The 21,218-nt window shown below is 37.6% G+C and overlaps 2 pseudogenes; both read right to left on the bottom strand.

Annotated features, from left to right (window-relative positions):
• Nucleotides 1–21,218, bottom strand: part of LOC113351011 — a 41,572-nt pseudogene that overhangs the window by 14,333 nt on the left and 6,021 nt on the right.
• On the bottom strand, nt 18,647–18,745 carry LOC113354757 (annotated as a pseudogene).

The raw sequence follows: 21,218 nt of genomic DNA, 5'->3' as shown, positions 1-21,218 counted from the left end.
AGTTTTGGATCAAGGATTTGAGCGACCTAGGAGGCGATTCAATTGGCAACTTTTGTACCCACGGACTCTACAAGACATAAGGGACCTGTTAGAAGCGATTAGACCCATCTAATTGGGCTGGATAAGTCAGAAAATCCACACAAAGTCAAGACAGTGCACACGGTTTCTGTTTAGGATTTGAGATTAGTTTGAGAGATTTATGGGATATCTTGCGTGGGATATACATCAAAACAGTTGGGTAAAAGTCCTAGAAGATATTTGAGACGAGATAATAGCTAGAAACAGCCTGTAACGCAACAAGAAGAAGATTATTCTTCAAACAACCCGTAAAGAATAATGGAGATTTCCAAGGGGTTTGATCGAGTTTCAAGGGGATTTAAAACCTATAAATAGTTGGTTTTATGTCAGAGAAGGGGGATGAAGAGTTTGGGGGTCGATACAGATCCAGGAGGAGCGAAGAAGAAGGAGTAGCAGCAATGTTCACCTGCTGCTGCTGCTGCCATTAAAAAGCTTCAAGAACACGAAGAACAGACTCTCCAGAACAGTCTTATTTTAAGCAGCTTCAGAACAGTCTTATTTTCAGCAGCTCAACAGCAGAAGAGAGGTGTCGCAGTTCGCTGCAGTTTTCTGTTGTCGTTCTTTTCTGGACGTGTTTTGTGAGTCTCAGAACTACTATTTTATAACTTTTGACTCTTTTAATCACACTTTGAGCTTTGAATTAATATGTTGAGTGTGTGATTGATATGAATAGCTAAACCCCAATACTGGGATGATGGAGGAAACCATTCTTTATGCATGAGTAATTTTATTTAATTCTTTTATGACTATTTGCACTATTATGAATGGAATTATGATTTTTATTGATTATTTGTGATTTTGTCTGATGATGTATGCTTAATCCATGAGATTCTTGATGCATCATGCTTATGATTTACATATAATACTTACAAAATCTATTTTGGCAAAGTAAGAGTCGATATTTGTTATCAATATAAGCTTTAATTGTCTAGAATTAATAATTGAATCGCATGAGTATAAGAATTGGTGAAATCCTGAGTCCCGTATCTCTTGATCCTGTGACAATTTTGTATATATTTTTGTTTTTAAATCTATTCAAGTCCGAGCATCGAATCCGTATTTACCGCAATCGAATACTACAACAAAATGGCGCCGCCGACGCGGACTTGTATATAGATTTGTTTTTAGGTTTATTATTTTATTTTATTTTTTTTACTATTATTTGTTCCTTTTTACGTTTCTTTTTGTGTCTTTGATTTACAGGTTCGAAGTGGAATACTAAGGACTTGGGAACAAAAAGCTTAAAGCTAAAAGCTAAAAGCTAAAAGAGAAGAAAAAAACATAATTTTTTTTTAGGATTTAATTTTTTTATTATTTTTTATTTTTTTTGTATATAGCTTTTATATATTTTTTAGAATTTGTAAATAGGCTTTATTTTTCATAATTTTTGTAATTTTGGACTTTTTATTTGGACTTTATTCTGGACTTTGGACATTATTTTTAAAACCCTACGGAAGGGTATCCTTAAATACAAACTGTTTTTGCAGGGAAGGACGACGATTACGATATCGTCTCGGCCCCTCGGGTTCGTACATGACATAGGAGTCGTGGCCCGAGTCGACTTCAACGGTTCATCCCCGTCTGGTACGGGAGGTAAGTCCATCGAAACACTCGCGAATCTCCTGTAAGCGAGTTACTGTATTCCTTAAGGTGATTCATTGATTGAGGACGAATTTGGACTGTTTTTATTTCCTAGTAAAGGGCAAGGCCTGGCCAAATCAAGATAAGGACTCGGATTTCATCACCGTTTCCTTCTTGCCCGCCTTAGGAAAACGAAACCAAACGCGAACCTAAGCCTAAAATTTTGAATAGAACGAGACCAATAGGGTAACGAGCTTAATAGGAAACTCGTTCGAAAAATATTGGTTGCTCTTTAAGCACATTTCAAAGTTCATGATGGTTTCTGTGAGTTGAATGCGTGACTGCGCCGCCTTGTGATAGCGGTGAGGCCTTGGGTATCAAAGCTCCACTGAGCTTCCCTCGCCTCGATTCAACTTACATTAGCTCGGATTGATTCCAGAGGGGTGTGCTCAAATTGTAACGAATTCCTTTTCGAAGGAATAGAAGCTGGTCTAGAAAACAATCTAAGTGGAGCCATCATGCTTTTTGTTTGCTAGATTCTATAGGTTTGATTTGGTCGAGTCGGACTTGTTTGTGATTGCGTAGAATTCCCCTGCAATTAAGAATGTCGAACTGGTATGATAGAAGCCAATACAATGAATATCGACCTGAATTTGAATATGGACATCATCAGTATTATGACCATAGTGAGAATAGTGACTGGGGACGCCAACCTTTTCAAGGTTATGGTTCATACCATGGTGAGCCCAATTACTATCCGCACGCGCATCAGTCATACGAGCAAGAAGATTATAATACTAGTTCTTCGTCTTTAGAGGATACAATCAAACTTTTGAAAAGTAGTCCTTATTATGATCCTTCAGTTCCTATTCCTTCTCTAGAAGAGACTCTCAGGAATTTAGCTAAGTCATCACGTCAGTTAGCTGAATCGACGTATAAATTAGATGAGGTGAATAATGTAGTTATGGACGAAAGAACTGCAACAACAACTGAATCTGTAGAAGATATCCTCAATAGATTAACTCAAAACTTAGATCCTACACTAAGGGAACTTTCTTTGGAAGAGACCCTTGAGAGGATAGCTGAGTCGACACGTAGACTTGAGTTAGAGACGAACGAAAGTATTGCTCGAAATAACTTGAATTGCCAATATAGTGTATCCAATAATACCCTTGAGAATGAAAATACTTTTTCACATAATCAAGATAACGAGGTTATAATTGGTAACACTACTTATTTAGATAAGGTTCAATCATCTTCGTACTATTATGATGATGAGGATAGTAGTGATGAAGAATCTGAAATATGTAGGCATAGTAATCAGGAATCTAGTAATCCAATTGAGCTTTATAGTGATTATATTATTTCTACTTCAAATCCAAATAATTTTTATGATTATTCACCTATTCAAAAGGACGAGGATTTGATTAGGGATACCACCGTTTTAGACGATGTAGTTTTTCCTTTTGATTACGAAGCCGATAGTGGTTTAGAGGAACGGGTTCATTTCGAAAATACTGTTTTAGAGTCTAGCGACTTAGAAACAATAGTCTTGGAAGAAGAAGATAGACCCGTAGAGATGAGTAAAGATGCACTACCTGATAATAACTTAGAAGAATCTCTTGAATATTTTAAGGACTCTGAAGATACGGAAATTCAAGAAAAATTAGAGGTCTATCTAGAGAAACTGAAAACTCTAAGTTTGGGGGTGATTATCACTTCCCTAGTGCCTTACCTTTAACTCTCAGAAAGTCCCCACACTTAGGACTTGACATCAATGCCTCAACCATTTTACAAGATTACTTTCATACTCGTTTTCCTGAACCTAGTGATGTCCATAAGGAAGTTCAGTTGTTAGAAACCCATCCTCTGGTTGATGAGGTTAGACCAGGCTATGATACTAAGATCGACTTTGTTTTCCCACCAAATATTTTTCCAATTGTGGGAACGTATAATTTCAAATGTGTCAATTATTAAGTTCTGAGACTAAACCTAATTACTTTAGGAATTAGAATCGACACATTTCTTAAGAATGACCACTACTCTCACTGTGGTCAATTATGTAAGTCACCTAATTGACTTAGAGGATCCTAATTATTTAGGTTATTTTGTGCTTCTAGTTCTTATTTAGTTTTCAGACTCTAGGACCTAATAATTCGGATCTCATGAGGAGTGCACCGAGAAATATCTATTTAGACCCTTCATAGAACCTGAACCTGAACCGCAATTAGATAGTTAAGGAAACTAGGTAAGGGCATGCTAGTCTTGTACATTTTCTTGGTTCACTGCAGTTTCCTTTTGTCAGCTCTTTTTGGTTTAAAGACCCACAGTTATTCCGGCTACTGTTATACGGTTCGAGTTGACTAACCTTTTCTAGTCTGGCTGAAGACTTTAAACTTAGCACTTCTTGGGAGGTAACCCAATCTCATGCAACCAGGTAATATCTTCCTAACTCTTTTTCTTCAAATGGTAACAGTTTCTCCTTGTTCATGCTTTTAATTTCATCTTTAGAACATTGAGGACAATGTTAGGTTTAAGTTTGGGGGTATGGGAGAAACTTTTTAGTTGCAATAAATAAACTCCAGAGCTTAGAAATTATGCCTATTGAGGATTGCACTAACTAATCTAAGTGGATGGAAGCATTTTGATTGTAGGAGTTTGAGGAACCAATCTGATTAGATGGAAACATCTAAAGAGTCTATTCATAAAAGCACAGAGCTCAGGTGTTAGAAATAACATGATAGTTTCACCATATCTCGTTGAGTCCTTTTCACTTCTATTTTTTTTATTTTGTTTTTAAACTATGTTTCTCTAAGTGATAGGTGGGGCCCACGATTCAAGTTGTTACCAATGCTAGGGTGAATTAGAGTGATTGAGATACCATGAAAAAAAAAAAAAAGTTGAAAAAAAGAGATGAAAAAAAAAAAAATGAAAAAAAAGATGAAAAAAAATGGTAGTTACCAAAAAAAAAAAAAAAAAAAAAAAAAAAAAGAAAGAGACCAGACCATTTGACCAAAATAAATTCAATAAAGTCGACCACTGGTACCCTTGTATATGCCAGTTGTGTTGACCTAGAGTTAGGTTATCGACCACTGGTACCCTTGTATATGCCAGTGTGTTGATATTAGTCAGACTAGTATCTCAATCCATTAGGATAGGTTCATTTTGGCGGAGGCCTTCAGACAGATATGGGAAACGTCGTTCACTTAGTAAACATCAAAACCATCTATGTTTTCTATATCCATCTTCTTGATCTATCCATGTGATTAGTTTAGACTCCGAATATGATGTCCATAGTGCAACTATCTGAGTAGAGCTCTGTCACTTTATATGAATTTTAGTATGCTTGAGTGCAAACTCGTGTACAGCAATTGGAATTTCGCATCAGGGTACTTCTTCCTGTAGTCAATAAGTATGCCAACCAAGGAGATTCTTTAGTGCCTTCCAAGGTTCTGCGTAGATAGCTAAGCTCTAGAGTATTAAGGTTTTGTGGGTACACCTCTGTTAAACCCCCCGGAGACAACACTCCGCCACTAGGTCCACCTAGTGGTTTAACGACTTATTGCACGTGCTAAGTGTAGTCATTTTATTTTAGATTAGATTTGCTCGAGGACTAGCAAATAATAAGTTTGGGGGTATTTGATAGACGCATTTATGTGTCTAATTTGTCCCAATTGTTTATATTGTTAGTGCTCGATTTTGTACTTATTTGGTTATTTTATGTCTTTGTAGGTGTTTTTGGAGAAATAAGCTTTTGCGGCGAAATTGGATAAAAAGTGGTTTTTGCGCTCGTGGGAGAAAATTACTATACGGACTCTCACTTTGGATAAGGGGTAACCTAATTACTAAGGGGCACCCCATTTAAGGGCATGTACTAAAGGGACACCGGAACTGGATAGGGGGAGGTCATCTTCAAAGTTTCAAAACTGGATTTTGGCGGAAAAAAAGGCAGCAGCGTCAACAGTTTTGGATCAAGGATTTGAGCGACCTAGGAGGCGATTCAATGGGCAACTTTGGTACCCACGGACTCTACAAGACATAAGGGACCTGTTAGAAGCGATTAGACCCATCTAATTGGGCTGGATAAGTCGGAAAATCCACACAAAGTCAAGACAGTGCACACGGTTTCTGTTTAGGATTTGAGATTAGTTTGAGAGATTTATGGGATATATTGCGTGGGATATACATCAAAACAGTTGGGTAAAAGTCCTAGAAGATATTTGAGACGAGATAATAGCTAGAAACAGCCTGTAACGCAACAAGAAGAAGATTATTCTTCAAACAACCCGTAAAGAATAATGGAGATTTCCAAGGGGTTTGATCGAGTTTCAAGGGGATTTAAAACCTATAAATAGTTGGTTTTATGTCAGAGAAGGGGTATGAAGAGTTTGGGGGTCGATACAGATCCAGGAGGAGCGAAGAAGAAGGAGTAGCAGCAATGTTCACCTGCTGCTGCTGCTGCCACTAAAAAGCTTCAAGAACACGAAGAACAGACACTCCAGGACAGTCTTATTTTCAGCAGCTTCAGAACAGTCTTATTTTCAGCAGCTCAACAGCAGAAGAGAGGTGTCGCAGTTCGCTGCAGTTTTCTGTTGTCGTTCTTTTCTGGACGTGTTTTGTGAGTCTCAGAACTACTATTTTATAACTTTTGACTCTTTTAATCACACTTTGAGCTTTGAATTAATATGTTGAGTGTGTGATTGATATGAATAGCTAAACCCCAATACTGGGATGATGGAGGAAACCATTCTTTATGCATGAGTAATTTTATTTAATTCTTTTATGACTATTTGCACTATTATGAATGGAATTATGATTTTTATTGATTATTTGTGATTTTGTCTGATGATGTATGCTTAATCCATGAGATTCTTGATGCATCATGCTTATGATTTACATATAATACTTACAAAATCTATTTTTGGAAAAGTAAGAGTCGATATTTGTTATCAATATAAGCTTTAATTGTCTAGAATTAATAATTGAATCGCATGAGTATAAGAATTGGTGAAATCCTGAGTCCCAGTATCTCTTGATCCTGTGACAATTTTGTATATACTTTTGTTTTTAAATCTATTCAAGTCCGAGCATCGAATCCGTATTTACCGCAATCGTAATATTACAACATAATACTACTGCGATTTTGTCGCACAGAAAAATGAAAAAAGGAAAAATAAGACCTTTACTTAGGAAGGAAGAATAAGACCTTAAGGGATAAAGAAAATATATCTATAATAAAGAAAGGAAAATCGCTTAACACAGTTGTTTCTTACAAGACATATAATAAGAGGAAAGTATGGGAATTAAGATATTATCTCTTTTGTTAAGAAACAAGTTAAAGTAAATTCAAAATATAACAAGTTATGGTACGAATAATTAACAAAAAAAGAAATTAAGAATTGCCCGAAGGAGCTTCTTGATTAACTGTAGGAGCTTCAGCATCCGCTCTCTGAGTAGAATCAGGGATAGAAATTTCATTATTGGTTGTACTCTCAGGATATACTCCACCATGTTTTTCCTTCTCAAGAGGATTTCTTGAATGGGGCGTTTCAGTTTCCTCTTCAGAATCTTTTTCTTATTCGCTGAAGAATTCATAATCACTATCTGGTTTTGGATATTCTTCATCTTTACCTATATTAAGGGGAGGGACAGTTACTGTGGGAAGAGAATTACTTTGAAGAATCCCATTAACTAGAACTTGAGCACCAAGATGAGCCTTGCGAAAAGCTCCCTTCTCGAGGTTCTTAGCATTGATTTCCAGGAAATTTTGTAAATGTGAAAGCCTTCTTCACGCACGATCTCGTGAAGAAGTAAGAAAAAATTTAAGTTTCGCGCGATCCTTCCGCATCTTAGCCATATCAGACTTCAATTGATAGATAGTGGTCATACGCGACTTCTCAGATTCTGCGAAAATAACATCAAAACATATACAATTAAATTTCGAAAGGAAAAAGAAGTAGTAATACAGTGAAATTAGGGCAGTCAACTTTAAATGACTACCTTCTTTCTGGGAAAGGAGAGATTGAGAAAAAGCAAAAGTATTGTTCTTCATATTATTCATAACCGTATCAAAATCATCACCAATTGAACCGGCAAGACGGGATCGAATCTTCTTCGCATCAACAGAAAGCAAATGATACTTTTTCTTAAGGAGACTTTGAGACTCTTTTAATTGGTTATATTGTTCCTGAAGTTGATTCATCTTTACAGTTAGGTTTATCTTTCTTTGAATAATCTTTTGGTTCTGGATGCTTAAGTCCTTAAAAGATGCTTCATACTGAGTTTTTGATGAATGGAAAGCTCGTTCACGGTCATCACAAATTTTCAGAAGAATTGAATACTGGTGCGAAAACATTGTTTCCTTAGACAAAAAGGAGCGCTTTTCTTCGGAAAGAAAGAGATTTTCTTCTGATAAAGTTTGATGTATTAAGTCAGCGTTATAAGTGAATTATGTAAGAAATTTCACTTCTTATGACAAGCTGGTGGTGTTGAAGATTATTTGCAGCAGCAATGACGACAGATCTACAGGGTTTGGTATCGGCTAAAGAGGGTTCTGTAGGAATAAGGGGATATCTTAGCTGTCATCCATTATGTAATACCCTATATAAAGGGTAGATTGGCATCGTTAGAGAGAGTTCTATTTAGGATCATTGGTTAAGAAATTAAGAGAGAGAAAGATTGTAGAGAGGGCGAGAAAACTTAGAATGTCTATTATCTTGTAATTCATTCTTATGATTTCGATAAATAAAGAAATGATTTACTTTGAGATCGATTGATTATCAAAGGATCTTCATATTTGTGTGGTTGTAGGATTTCCTGCAACTACAGGTTCGTTGTTGAATTGAGTTTAAGAAATCAGTGAAGTGAAGATACTGATGATGTGTGCTGTTGGTGATTGTTGGTAGAAAGAAAATGGATCTGAGTTTGCTGTGAAATTCAGTTGAAATGAATTTTGGGTCTCATTGAATGTTCTCGAGGAAGAAGAATGAACAGAAGGGGAAGGAAAGTGGCTGAATTTGGTGATGCATTGAGATCGATTTTTGGGGAAATCCGTGGATGGTATTAGGGTTTTCTATCAACCTAGACACAGTAATGAGATGTAAATGAAGATGGATTCAACCAGGAATCTGCGAGAAGAAATGGGTGGTTGCTGCCCGAATTGCAGGTCCGTTGCATGCAACAGAAACGGTGAATTTTGGCTGGTGATTAATTGAACGATTAATGAGAAGATGGTGGTTGCCTGGAGAGAAAACAACAACAGAATTTGGGAGTTCTGTAGACTTCTGGGGTTAGTATGAGGGTTGTAAATTGAATTTCTCAAAGTGCAAGACAACACCAGTAGCAACAGGAATTTGGGGGTTTTGTTATTATAATCTGAAATCTCGAGGCCGTGCTGATTTGAATTGGTATGAATTGGAATTGGTTGATCGAGCTGTTGCTACCAGATTGAGAAGGTCAGGGAAGAATCGAGAGCTAAAAATTGATCAAAGAAACTAAGAAGCTGTTGCTTCCGGTGAAGAAATTTAGAAGACCAGACTGAATAAGGCTGAGATGGTTGGTATTGGAGTGTGTTTAGTCTCTTGGGTTTGCTGTGGAACTTGTGTTCTTGTTATCTATAGAAGGAATCAAAATTCAGCGAGGATACATCTCGTTACGGTAGAAAATTGCCTGCATCTTGTTTGCAAGAAGGCCTGGAAGAAATTGGTGCAATGCAAAGAAGAGCAGTTACAACCATGAAGTCATGGGTGTGTGGTTGATGGCCAGTTCGATTCCGCAGATGGAGTTGTTGTTGTGATAGATGGTTAGAAGGTCTGAATATACGCCAGAAGATACAAACCGGTGCTGGGTGATGCTTTAGCTAGCCGGTGGACAGAGTGTGGTTGGTGGCGTGCTATGCTTGAGTTTAGGAGCTTTCGGGGAGAGCTGATTTTGGAAATTAGTGTTGGTATTTGACCGGGCCTTGGCATTTTTGCCGGGGGTTTGGTGGATTTCTTGGGAGCGACTTATAAAGGGGAGGCGGAGACAGGAAGAAGGGGAGGCCGTCAACTGGAGAAACTAGGGTTTGGTGTTTTACTATTTCTTTTCTCCATGATTTGCTAAGCTATTGTTAGGGTGAAAGGATTAAATCATAGGCAAGATTATTTGTGTTTTTGAACAAGAATCTCTTCGAATCAAATGCTTAATTTTATGATCGAATATCTCATATTGGTTGTTGTTCTTATATATGTTTTCATGTTTTATGCTAAGTATACTACATAGGTAAGTTATAGAACAATTCCATTGAGACCTGATTGATCTTTGATTTATGAACATTCTTCTACTTTGTATGCGATGTATGCATACTGATTATAGGGGTTCTACTTTTAGGTCGAGATCAGACAATCCTTAGTCGATTATCAAGAATTCTTAGCGATATATCTTCCATGTTTAAGTAGCCAGGTGTTGCAACTTTACATGAGTTAAATAGAGACTCTTGCGAAAGAACATAAGTAAAACCTAGCCTATGACTGATTCCTGGATCCTTAACCTTTTTCTCATCTTGCTTGTCACTTTGATAATTTAATTTGCATCCAATTTATTTGGTGCTTTCTTAGTATATAATTCATAAAACTCCATCTTGAATTGTTTTTGATTAGAAAATTAGTTGTATTAGTTAGAAGTAGTTTACACTCCTCATGGGAACGAACCATATTTGTTGTTGTCTACAATTTGGACACCGTGCACTTGCGGTAAAACAAAGTCGGTTTTCCGACCCATCAACCTACGCTGAGGCGACAACATCTGCATCAAAACAAGGTAAATTCAATCCAGGAGAACTAGTACTGCGAACACTGCCGCGCTACAAGCAAGGTGGAGAAGGAAAAGAAAAAGTGTTTGGGATGGACCATAAATTATAAAGAAGGATGCTGGAAGTGGAAATGTATGAATTGATGGATAAAGATGGAAAAAGCAAAGGGGAAATGCTCGATCAGCTTTGGAATCAAAAATACCTGAAGAAGTAGTAGTGGATAAGATGTGTTAAGTAGTAGTCATTATGCAGGAGAACAAGTGAAGAAGGAAGAAATCAACAATGTATGAATTGTGAATGATAATGAAATTTTTTATTTCTTCAAAATTGAATACTTCATAAAAATATATATACAAGTAGAAGAACGAGGCAACAATAAGAGCTCATAATAATATCTCAATAGGAGGAAACAAAATTAAAACCTCTAACTAGGGAGGCTAGCCATCCAATCGTGGCGTGCATCCTAGTTCGCATAATTGCAAAAGGCAACAATAAGACCTAAAGCACGTCATGGTTGGGGAAAACCTAGAATGCATGACTTGGGCGAAAGCCATACCATCCCTGGGACTTGAGTCATGAAGAATTGGGGCGAAACGAAAACCTCTCCAACAAAGACTCCTTAGTCGAAAGACTAAGGTACTAAGCTCTCTCCTAAGGAGTGCAGAAACTCGATCAGAGTGCCGCGGTATACGGTTGAGTCAAGGGTGCCTGGGGCCTCTGGAGCGTACCTGGCCATCCTTGAAAAGTCTTGACTATGATGCACTCGGCCCCAAAGAAACCCCACTAGGGTGTGATCTCGTACGAAAGTGTGGAACCTTACATTAGGGAGCTGAATTGTGTCAAAAGACGTCAAAATCATGGGTCTGTGGCTCAAGGGATAGGACAAGACTGTCGTATTGGCGCGACAATATATCCCACAGAGGAAATAATACGAAAGATGATAAGGCAAAATCAATGGGTCATTGCATGAAATTGTAAAGACTTCCTGCAATTTTGTCGCCTGACCAAAAACAATACCTTGGGGCAAAAATAAGACATATCAACAAGGGGAGGCATAATAAGACCTCTGCTTAGAGAGGATCAATAAGACCTCATAACAAACACAAATTGACCAATATATGCATCTAATATTGTTTTGCAGGGGAACAAGCACTTATAAAGACGCAACATAAATATAAGCGAAATTAACGCACAATTATAGCAAGCAAGAGCTAGGAGAAAAGAAAAATGTGAAAGTGCAAAAATGATAATGAGGCAGAGAAACTGAGGCAACATTGAGGGCATAATCCAATCAATAAAAGAGGTAAGGACTGAGGAAGAAATCAATAAAGACGCAGGAAAAGGCATAAAAGGGTAAGATACAAACATTCAGGTACAATATAGAACTCGTAATATAGTTAATGCGGATAATGGCGCACACATAATTATATCGTATCGCATACACATATATGCTTGCGAACGGTTACGCACACATCAAATATTGATCACATAAACGCGAATAACAGAAAGGCAAGAATGGGAATGTAAATGTCAATATGAAATGTTATTCGCCTTCATATGATACACTCATGCACTTATGCAATATGTTATCATCATTAAATTAATTCTAACTGTTAGAAAGAATAGTATTTTGCTTTCGATTCTTGATTACGTACAGATATACACAAGGAGAATTTACATTGAAGAAAAAAGCCTCAAACTCTAAGTAGTACACATTAAAGAAAATATCCCAAATACTAGGAGAATCCAGTATACAAGAGAGGTAAAAGAAGAATATAATACAAGGGACTAATAAAGGATTCACCATCTTTCTCAACCTATGAGTCGTTGTTCTCTTCATCAGTTACTTCATATTCTTTATTATCATCTTCACTATCAGAGATTTCAGAATCCTCTTCATTAGAGGAAACCTCAGCAAAATCATAATCTGGTATGGGAATATTATGATTAGTATAGATCTCCACTCTCTCCTTGACAGCCGCATCACGGACACGGAGCGCGTCCTTATTCAAGTTGGAAACAATGACCACTAACTTTCTCTTAAGTCTGCGGCATTTATCATTTCTGGCGGAAAGATTTTCCTTTAAATCCTCAATCTCCTTAAGATGCCGCTTTTCAGTATCAACAAAAGGGAATAAAAACATTAAACCGCATGCAAACAAAATTCACAAAGCAACACAAAATGAAGACACTATGTAAGGATTATAAGCAACCTTGTTTCTCAGAAAGGATAGTCCTAACCAATGCCGTATGGTCAGCTTTTGAACTAACATTTGTAGCTAAACCGGTCCTAGCATTATCAATAACCGTTGCAGCATATTCAAACTCATCATCATTCTCTATAATAAGACGAGAGTGAATCTCATTTTCACGGGCGAGAAGAGCATTCTTTTCACTTATAACTTGATCCCTCTCCATCTGAATCTGGAGCTGAACTTCATGAAATTCCTTTAAAGCTTTAGCACCCTTAAGAATTGTCTGATCCTTTTCTGTAATGAGTGCGTTCTTTCTATCCTCAAGCTTATTGATTTCCTCCTTATTTTCATGGAGGCGGCATTTAAAACCATTATTCACAGATAGCATTGACCTATGTTCTCTATTAAGGGTTTTATATTTCGAACGAAGTTCATCCAAGGTAATGTTCTCTAATCCATCATTGGGGAAATTGTTCAAGAAAGAGTTAAGATGCTCAAGAAGAGTCTCATTATAATCAGGGAGGTTAGATGCTTCATCAGATAAATTGTATATTTCTGCGAACACAAGCAATTAAAAGAAGACAAAGGCAATGTGAAGATATAAAAATGAGGAAAAGAGAAAAATACGTACCCAAAAGCTGATTGTTTCTCTCACGAAGATCAACCACCCTATCTTTATAAGTGGAAAGCTCATCACTGACTTTCTGGTTCTCTGTTTCAAGATGGCGAATCTCTTATGAAAATCATTGGTGACCGCATAAGACGCACGAGCACTCTATATCAACGAGGAGAAGGAGAAAAAATGAGTGAAATATGAAACTTTAGTGAAGGTTGACGCACAACAAGAAAACTCACCAAAGACCCAAGCGCGAACTGGAAATATGGAGTTAAAGCAGAGGCAACTCCTTGCAAAGACTCATGACACAAAAAGGGAGCATCACAAATCTTAGCAACCGCATGACACGTGCGAGTTAGTCCAGCATCACCAACAGAAGCCAATGTGTTGGAAAACATACTTGAAAATTGCTCCATAGAAGATGTTGATGAGGAATTATCAGGAAGAGGAAGCACGTCATTATGGGAGCTGGTATTTGGGAAAAATGGATAAGATAACTTTCTCTTTTTAGAAGTAGGCTTTTTTCTCCTTTCCTTTATATTTGAAGAAGTGCCACCACCTTTAGGGATAGGAATATCATCATTAAGGCCCTCAGCATCTTCAGTCTCCACCTACGTACACAATGAAAGATAAGAAACAGAGGCAACTATATTGCTAAAATTTTAAATGAGTATTTCTTACTTCATTGTCGTACTAAGTTGACACCTGTGACGCCTTCTTGTTAGCCTTCTTATTCCATTTACCAATATGAACATGAAGAAAATATAAGAGAAAGCGTTAAAGATAAGCGGAAATATAAAGTTAAAGATAAACGCACCACATCATTTTCCTCAGGGCATTTGAACTCCCAAGGTTTGTAGGCGTCAAGATTCGCAGGGAGTGGAAGAGTTGAACCATCAGCACCCCTACCAGAGATGTAAGGGCCCTCCAAAATGATAGGGTACTCCACCCAACGAACATCCTTTGAATTTCGCGCAACATCCCTCATGATCCTCTGGTCTTCTGTGAAACCATCATCTCTCGATAAACAGATACCCCAGCGGAATGATTCATTCTTCACGATAACAACATCGTAGTGACGAAAGAAATTCTCAACAATGTACTCTGCTGGGATGATTTCTTTATGCGCGTGTTTTGGATTCCTTACATCTTTTGGGTAAAGAGATTCCAACCCGGCCGCGCGAAGAGCGTATTCTACCATTATTCTAATGCAATAACCACTCAGATGAAATATCGCGCGATAACTTTGCATGAGATAGAAGCTCGTAAAATAATGGAATTTGAGGATTGCAAAGGGTATGGGAAGACCAGCAAGCAGTTGCCCGAGCGAAAAAATAATCTTCCGCTCGTTCCATTCATCAAGCGAAAACCATTTAGGTTCAAGAGAAGAAGTAGACTCTGATCCAGGGGGGATTGACAAACTGAAGCCTCTTTGCTTGAATTCAGCCTTTAATCTCTGGAACTCTTTAACATTCTTCCAACCCGGTTTAAGTGGCATTTTCAGAATGAGAATGGGAGATAAAAGAAATTTAATCAAGATGATCAAGAAGGTGATGATAATGAAAAATAGAGTTCAAAACCGAGAAAAAGTAAGAAGAAGATAGAAGAAACAGTTAAAGATAGAAAGAAAGCGCGAAATAGAGTATGACGATTAATCAAAAATTGAAGAACAGTCGAACAATAAAAGTTGTAGAGAAAAGAAAAGAAACAAAGGGGAGAAAAAGTAAAAATATGAAGAAGAGAACGTACTGGAGTATATAAAGGATCATATCTCCTCTTCCGGAGATATCTCTTTTACAGACGCATTAATGATGAGATAGATACGAAGCGACGGTTGTCAGATCCTATAGAGACGTGTCGAATGATAAGGGGTGAAGTCAACACGTGGGAACAGTCATGCCGAAAACCCGGAATAATGTCGGTTGAAAGGAATACGAAAGGATGAATAGGTGCGACAAATATAAAATTAAAGTTTCTCTCATCGCTCCTTCTTTGGATGTACGATAAAAAAAGAGGCAAAATATGGGTGCAAAATACCGCACACTCATTAGTTACGTGATAGACGCATTTATGTGTCTAATATATCTCAATTGTATATATTGTTAGTGCTCAATTTTATACTTATTTGGTTATTTTATGTCTTTGTAGGTGTTTTTGGATAAATAAGCTTTTGCGGAAAAAGTGGTATTTGCGCTCGTGGGAGAAAATCACTGAAGACACCTCTTATTTGGATAAGGGGATCTCAATTACTAAGGGACAGCCACTTGTTATTTACACCCCAGAATACCCAATGTTAAAGGCACCCGGAAGTTGGTTAAGGGGAACCTTTCTTCATCGTTTAAAATACATAGATTATGGCGGGAAAGTTGATTCTCGTCTGCAACAATTTCCCGATCGATTTTTGGGTAGATCTTAGCAGAGATCCATGGTCTTTGGTTAGTAATAGTATGTCATGATGAAACAGGCTTGGCACTCGGGTTTAAAGTCGAAAGAAAAGTCACGTAGTTTCTATACAGGGAGAGTTACGGGATTTGTTTGAAGGAAGAATATATCGGTCTGATTAAGTTGTGTGTGAAGAATATGTGCTGTTGATTTGATTCTATCTTTTGGAAGAGTCCAGGAAAAGCAAAGTAGCCGCATAGGAGGAAAAAGAGGAGTTTTCATCAGTTGGATTCAAACAGGGAAGAATATCTTATTTATGGAAAAATGGGAGTAATCTTGGTCCTGTTCGACTTAATATGGAAGTTATATGCATTATCAACCGAGGATTTTTCTTGTGGAGGCATAATAGGAGAGTTTGAATGAATCTGGAAACGCGTATGAGAAAAGAAAGGGAGATATTGTCGTGACTTGGAGTAAAAGAAAAAGAGAAGAAATCTCGAGTATTTCGGGAGATTTATTAAGCTGTCGTCTATAAAAGGAGAGGGGATAAGTCATATAAGGGGTACGAAACCTTAGGAGAAGTTTAGAGGAGAATAGAGAGCTCCAGAGATCGAGTTGCAGGAAAAATACAATATTCTGCTGCTGCTGCTGAAGAGGAAGAACACGAATAACATTGACGCACAAGCAACTGTCGCAGCAAAATATCGTTGTTTCACAGCAGTACGTATGTGTCGTTCATCACAGCGGTTGCATTAGGTCTTTAGTTACTATTTCTCCCTGTAACAGTGATTCTGCAACACCAACAAACTGTTGTGAATCGTCTGTATTATCACTTTTCATCTTTTTAATCATCTTTTGATCCATAAACAATTATTTTGAGATCATGATTAATATGAGGAGCTAAACCCCATTGCTGAGGTGATAGAGGAAGCTATTTTTCCAACAAAAAACGGTACAATCTATTTTATTTAATTTATTGCAATTATTATTATGATTATTTTCCTTGAACTATTATTGAATATGATTTTTATTTGAGTGATTGTGATCTATTTTGATGGAGTATGCTTAGTTTATAGACTCTTGATGCTTCATTCTTGGTATTTACAATAATTACTTTTGAAAATCTATTAGTTGCAATATTTTAGAATCAAGTTAAACGAGAAAATTGCATGAATATAAATATTTGGACCAAATCACTTTGAACTTGGAAAATAGTGGAATCTTAGCCTTAGTGTTCCTTTAATATTGATACCAACTTTGTCGGTGTTTGTTATAATTATTAGCGAGTTTTCTATTTAGTTTTGAATTTAAGTCTAAAGTTATCCTTCACAAGTTCGAGAATCGAATCACTTTTTACCACTATCTATAAATCACATCAATTTTTGGCGCCGCCGATGCGGACTTGTTTTTAGGGTTTTAGATTTATTTTATTTTTATTTTTCTCATTATTATTTTTGTTCTTTTTTATGTTTTTGGGTATTTATCTTGTGTTTACAGGTTTTGGATCATAAAGAAAATTGAACCAAAGAGTTTGGTGATTTCATAAAGACTTGGAGCCAAAGATTAAAGCAAAAAGAACAGAAAGAGAAGACAATTTTATTTTAGATAATTTTATTTTAGGGTTTGTTTATCTTCTTTTAGAAAAAAAAACTGTATTAGGGTTTATTATTTTTGTAATTTTTCTTTTCTTTTTGGACTTTTGGACTTTGGGACATCATTATTTTTTTATTACCCTACGGAAGGGTACTTTAAATATAAATTGTTTGCAGAGAAGGAGGACAATTACGATATTGTCACTGCACCTTGGATTCGTACACTTGACATTGGAGTCAGTGGCCCAAGTCGACTACAACCGATTCATCCCCCGTCTGTTACGGGAGGTAAGTTTGTCGAAACACTCGTGAATCCCCTTTTAGCGAGTTACTGGACTCCTTCGTATGCATATATGTTGAGGACTGAATACAGACATTTATTTTTCTAGTAAAGAGCAAGGCCTGGCCATACAAGATAAGGGTTCGGATTTCATCACCGTTCTCTTCTTGCCCGCTTTAGGAACACGTAACCTACGCGAACCTAAGCCTAAAATTTTGACTAGAACGAGACCGATAAGGTAACGAGCTTAACAGGAAAGTCATTCGAAAAATATTGGTTACTCTTTTAAGCATACTTCGAAGTTCTTGACGGTTTCTGTAAGTTGAATGCATGACTGCGCCGCCTTGTAATACCGGTGAGGCCTTTGGTATCAAATCTCCACCGAGCTTCCCTCGCCTCTATTTAACTTACTTTAACTCGGATTGATTCCATAGGGGTTTGCTTATATTGTAACTAATTCCCGTTCGAAGGATTAGAAGCTGGTCTAGAAACAATCTAAGTGGAGCCATTATGCTTTTTGTTTGCTAGAAATCAATAGGTTTGATTTGGTTGAGTCGGCCTTGATCTGTGTTTGCTTACCCTTCCAATTTAGAAAATTCTATTGTATGCATGAACGTAAAAGAGACGCACTAGGTATATTTGTTACAGAGAAACCTAGTAGTTCTAAGCGTCTCGATTACCTTAATCTAGAGAGTACGACTTTTGAAGAGTCTGTTTTTGAACGTCCTTTGACTGAGGAGAGAATCCTTGTTGCTCCGATAGCGCCAGAAATGACAACTTTGAAAGATTTGTTGAATCCAACTAGGACTACTCGTCCCTCATGTATCAGGTTAGCTGAGACGGAAGCAACTTATGAACTTAAACCTGGGACCTTACAGCTGCTCCCAATCTTTTTAGGGAAAGAAAACGAAAACCCCTATTTCCATGTTAGGGACTTTGAGGAAATTTGTAGTACCCTCAGGATTAGAAACCTAGATGATGATGCTTTGAAACTTAGGTTATTCCCTTTTTTCCTGAAAGATAAAGCTAAATCGTGGCTATATAGTTTGGCTTCCGGGTCAATAGAAACGTATGAACAACTTAAATCTGCCTTTTTGAACAAGTTTTTCCCTAGGCACAAAACATCATCTATTAGGACGCAAATCTGCATGTTTTCTCAACAGGAGGGAGAAAATTCGTAAGGTATTTGGAAAGGTTCAATGATTTATTAGCCCAATGTCCTCATCATGGTTTAGAGAAGGTTAGGTTAGTTCATATCCTTTATGAGGGTTTAAATTATCGCACCACAACCACAGTACAATCAATGTGTACTGGTGGATTTGAGAATCAAACAGTTGATGACGCGATGACATATTTGCATGAAGTCGCCGAAAAGACCCAACAATGGGAAAGTAGTAGGGGACCCCAGAAAACAATTCTTCTCGGCAGAGGAAATGTTAATAGGGTATAAGGAGGCTATGAATCAGATGCCAAAATTGCTGCTATAGCGAAAAGGTTAGAAGCTTTAGAAGTGGGTAACACTAGTGGTAGATTGGAGCCTTTTTGGAAGGCCAGAATAATGAAGAGCAAGCCAATGCTCTATATAATACACTAGGTTTGATAATCGTCAGAAGTTTGACCCATATTCAGAAACCTATAATCCTGGTTGGAGAACCATCCGAACTTTTCATGGTCTAAGGGCCAGAGTCAGGGTCAGTCTAATAATTCTAATGCTCCCCCAGGTTTTGGCTACACTAGGAATACATCAGGCCCAGAAAATAAAACGACTAGCTTAGAGGAATCTATTAAGATGTTAGCAAAAACTCAGGAAATGTTAGCACAGAGCCATGTTAGTTTTCAACAGGAAACCAAGCAGAATTTTCAAACTAATGCTCAGAGCCTTGCTAAGTTAGAACTTCAAGTCGGCCAAATAGCTAAGACCTTAAGTGAGAGAGATAATGGTAGGTTCCCTAGTCAGACTAATCCCAATCCTAGAGGAGTTCATGAAGTAGGTACAAAACCATCGAATCAATTGAATGCTATTAGAACCCTTAGGAGTGGTAGAATAGTAGACAATCAGGTAACCATGCCCGATAGTGAACATACTGTAGTTCACCCCTCAGGACCACTAGCTAAGGAAACTGATAAAATTTCTGATGATGCCAACTCAGTTCCTGAGAGGTCTGATTCTGTGCCTAGAGCCCCATTTCCTCAGCTATTAGTACCAACAAAGAAGGAATCGAACTTTAATGACATATTGGAGGTTTTTAAGCAAGTTACCATAAACCTTCCTTTATTAGATGCAATTAGGAAATTCCTGCTTATGCCAAGTTCCTTAAGGATATGTGTACGCGAAAGCGAAAACTTAGCGTCCATAAGAAAGCCTTTTTAGCTAGTCACGTAAGTTCAATTATTCAAAACACTACAACTCCAAAGTACAAAGACCCAGGTTCCCCTACCATTGCTTGTACAATAGGTAAACCGGGTAGAAAAAGCTTTACTTGACTTAGGAGCCAGTGTGAACCTACTTCCGTACCATGTGTACTTACAGCTAGGACTTGGTGAAATGAAACCTACTCAGATAACACTGCAGTTAGCTGATAGGTCTGTTAAAATTCCTCGAGGTGTTATTGAGGATGTCCTTATTGAGGTCGACAAGTTTATCTATCCAGTGGATTTCGTGGTCCTAGATACTCAACCTGTCCCTGACCCAGAGAACCAGATACCTGTGATTTTAGGTCGCCCGTTTTTAGCTACGTCGAATGCGATCATTAACTGTCGAAATGGTGTGATGAATTTATCTTTTGGTAATATGACTATGAGATGAACATTTTTAATGTCAGTAAGCTACCTTATGAGCTAGATGACACATGTGTTGAAGAGGTGAACATGATAGAAGCCTTAGTTCAGAAGTCATTACCAAACATTTTATTTGAAGACCCATTAGAAAGTTGTCTATCCCATTTTGGTTTAGATTTTGATGACGATAGCACTATTGAACAAGTGAATGCTCTATTAGATTCTACCCCTGTGTTAGACACTGATAGATGGAAAGCTAGGTTCGAACCGTTACCAGTTTCTGAGACTACCCTAATTCCTTCTTTAGAAGAGCCCCCAAAGTTGGACCTTAAACCACTACCCGATACTCTAAAGTATGTGTTTTTAGGCCCATCTGAGACTTTACCTGTGATTGTAGCTTCCGATTTGGATAGTGATCAGGAAAGTAGGCTAGTAAAAGTACTTCAAGACAATAAGGAAGCTTTAGGGTGGACTATAGCAGACATTAAGGGTATAAGTCCTACTGTGTGTATGCATCAGATTCATTTAGAGGAAGACTCCAAACCTTCTAGGGAGATGCAACGTCGACTGAACCCTAACATGAAAGAGGTAGTTCGAAAAGAGGTGCTTAAGTTGTTAGATGCGGGTATTATTTACCCAATTTCAGACAGTAAGTGGGTCAGCCCTGTTCAGGTTGTCCCCAAGAAATCAGGTATCACTGTAGTCCAGAATGATAATAATGAATTAATCCCAACCCGAGTGACCACGGGATGGCGTGTGTGTATTTATAGGAAATTGAACAAGGTCACAAGGAAGGATCACTTTCCCTTCCTTTTATCGACCAAATGCTAGAGCTTAGATTACATAGTCACTAGCTTCTTAGATGGCTACTCCGGTATAATCAGATCGTTATTGCCCCAGAAGACCAAGAGAAAACCACTTTTACCTG

Source organism: Papaver somniferum, chromosome 2 (genome assembly GCF_003573695.1).
Source record: "Papaver somniferum cultivar HN1 chromosome 2, ASM357369v1, whole genome shotgun sequence".
NCBI classification, from domain to species: domain Eukaryota; kingdom Viridiplantae; phylum Streptophyta; class Magnoliopsida; order Ranunculales; family Papaveraceae; genus Papaver; species Papaver somniferum.
The sequence above is the reverse complement of the archived record's forward strand: the minus strand, read 5'-3'. Positions and strand labels throughout refer to the sequence as shown.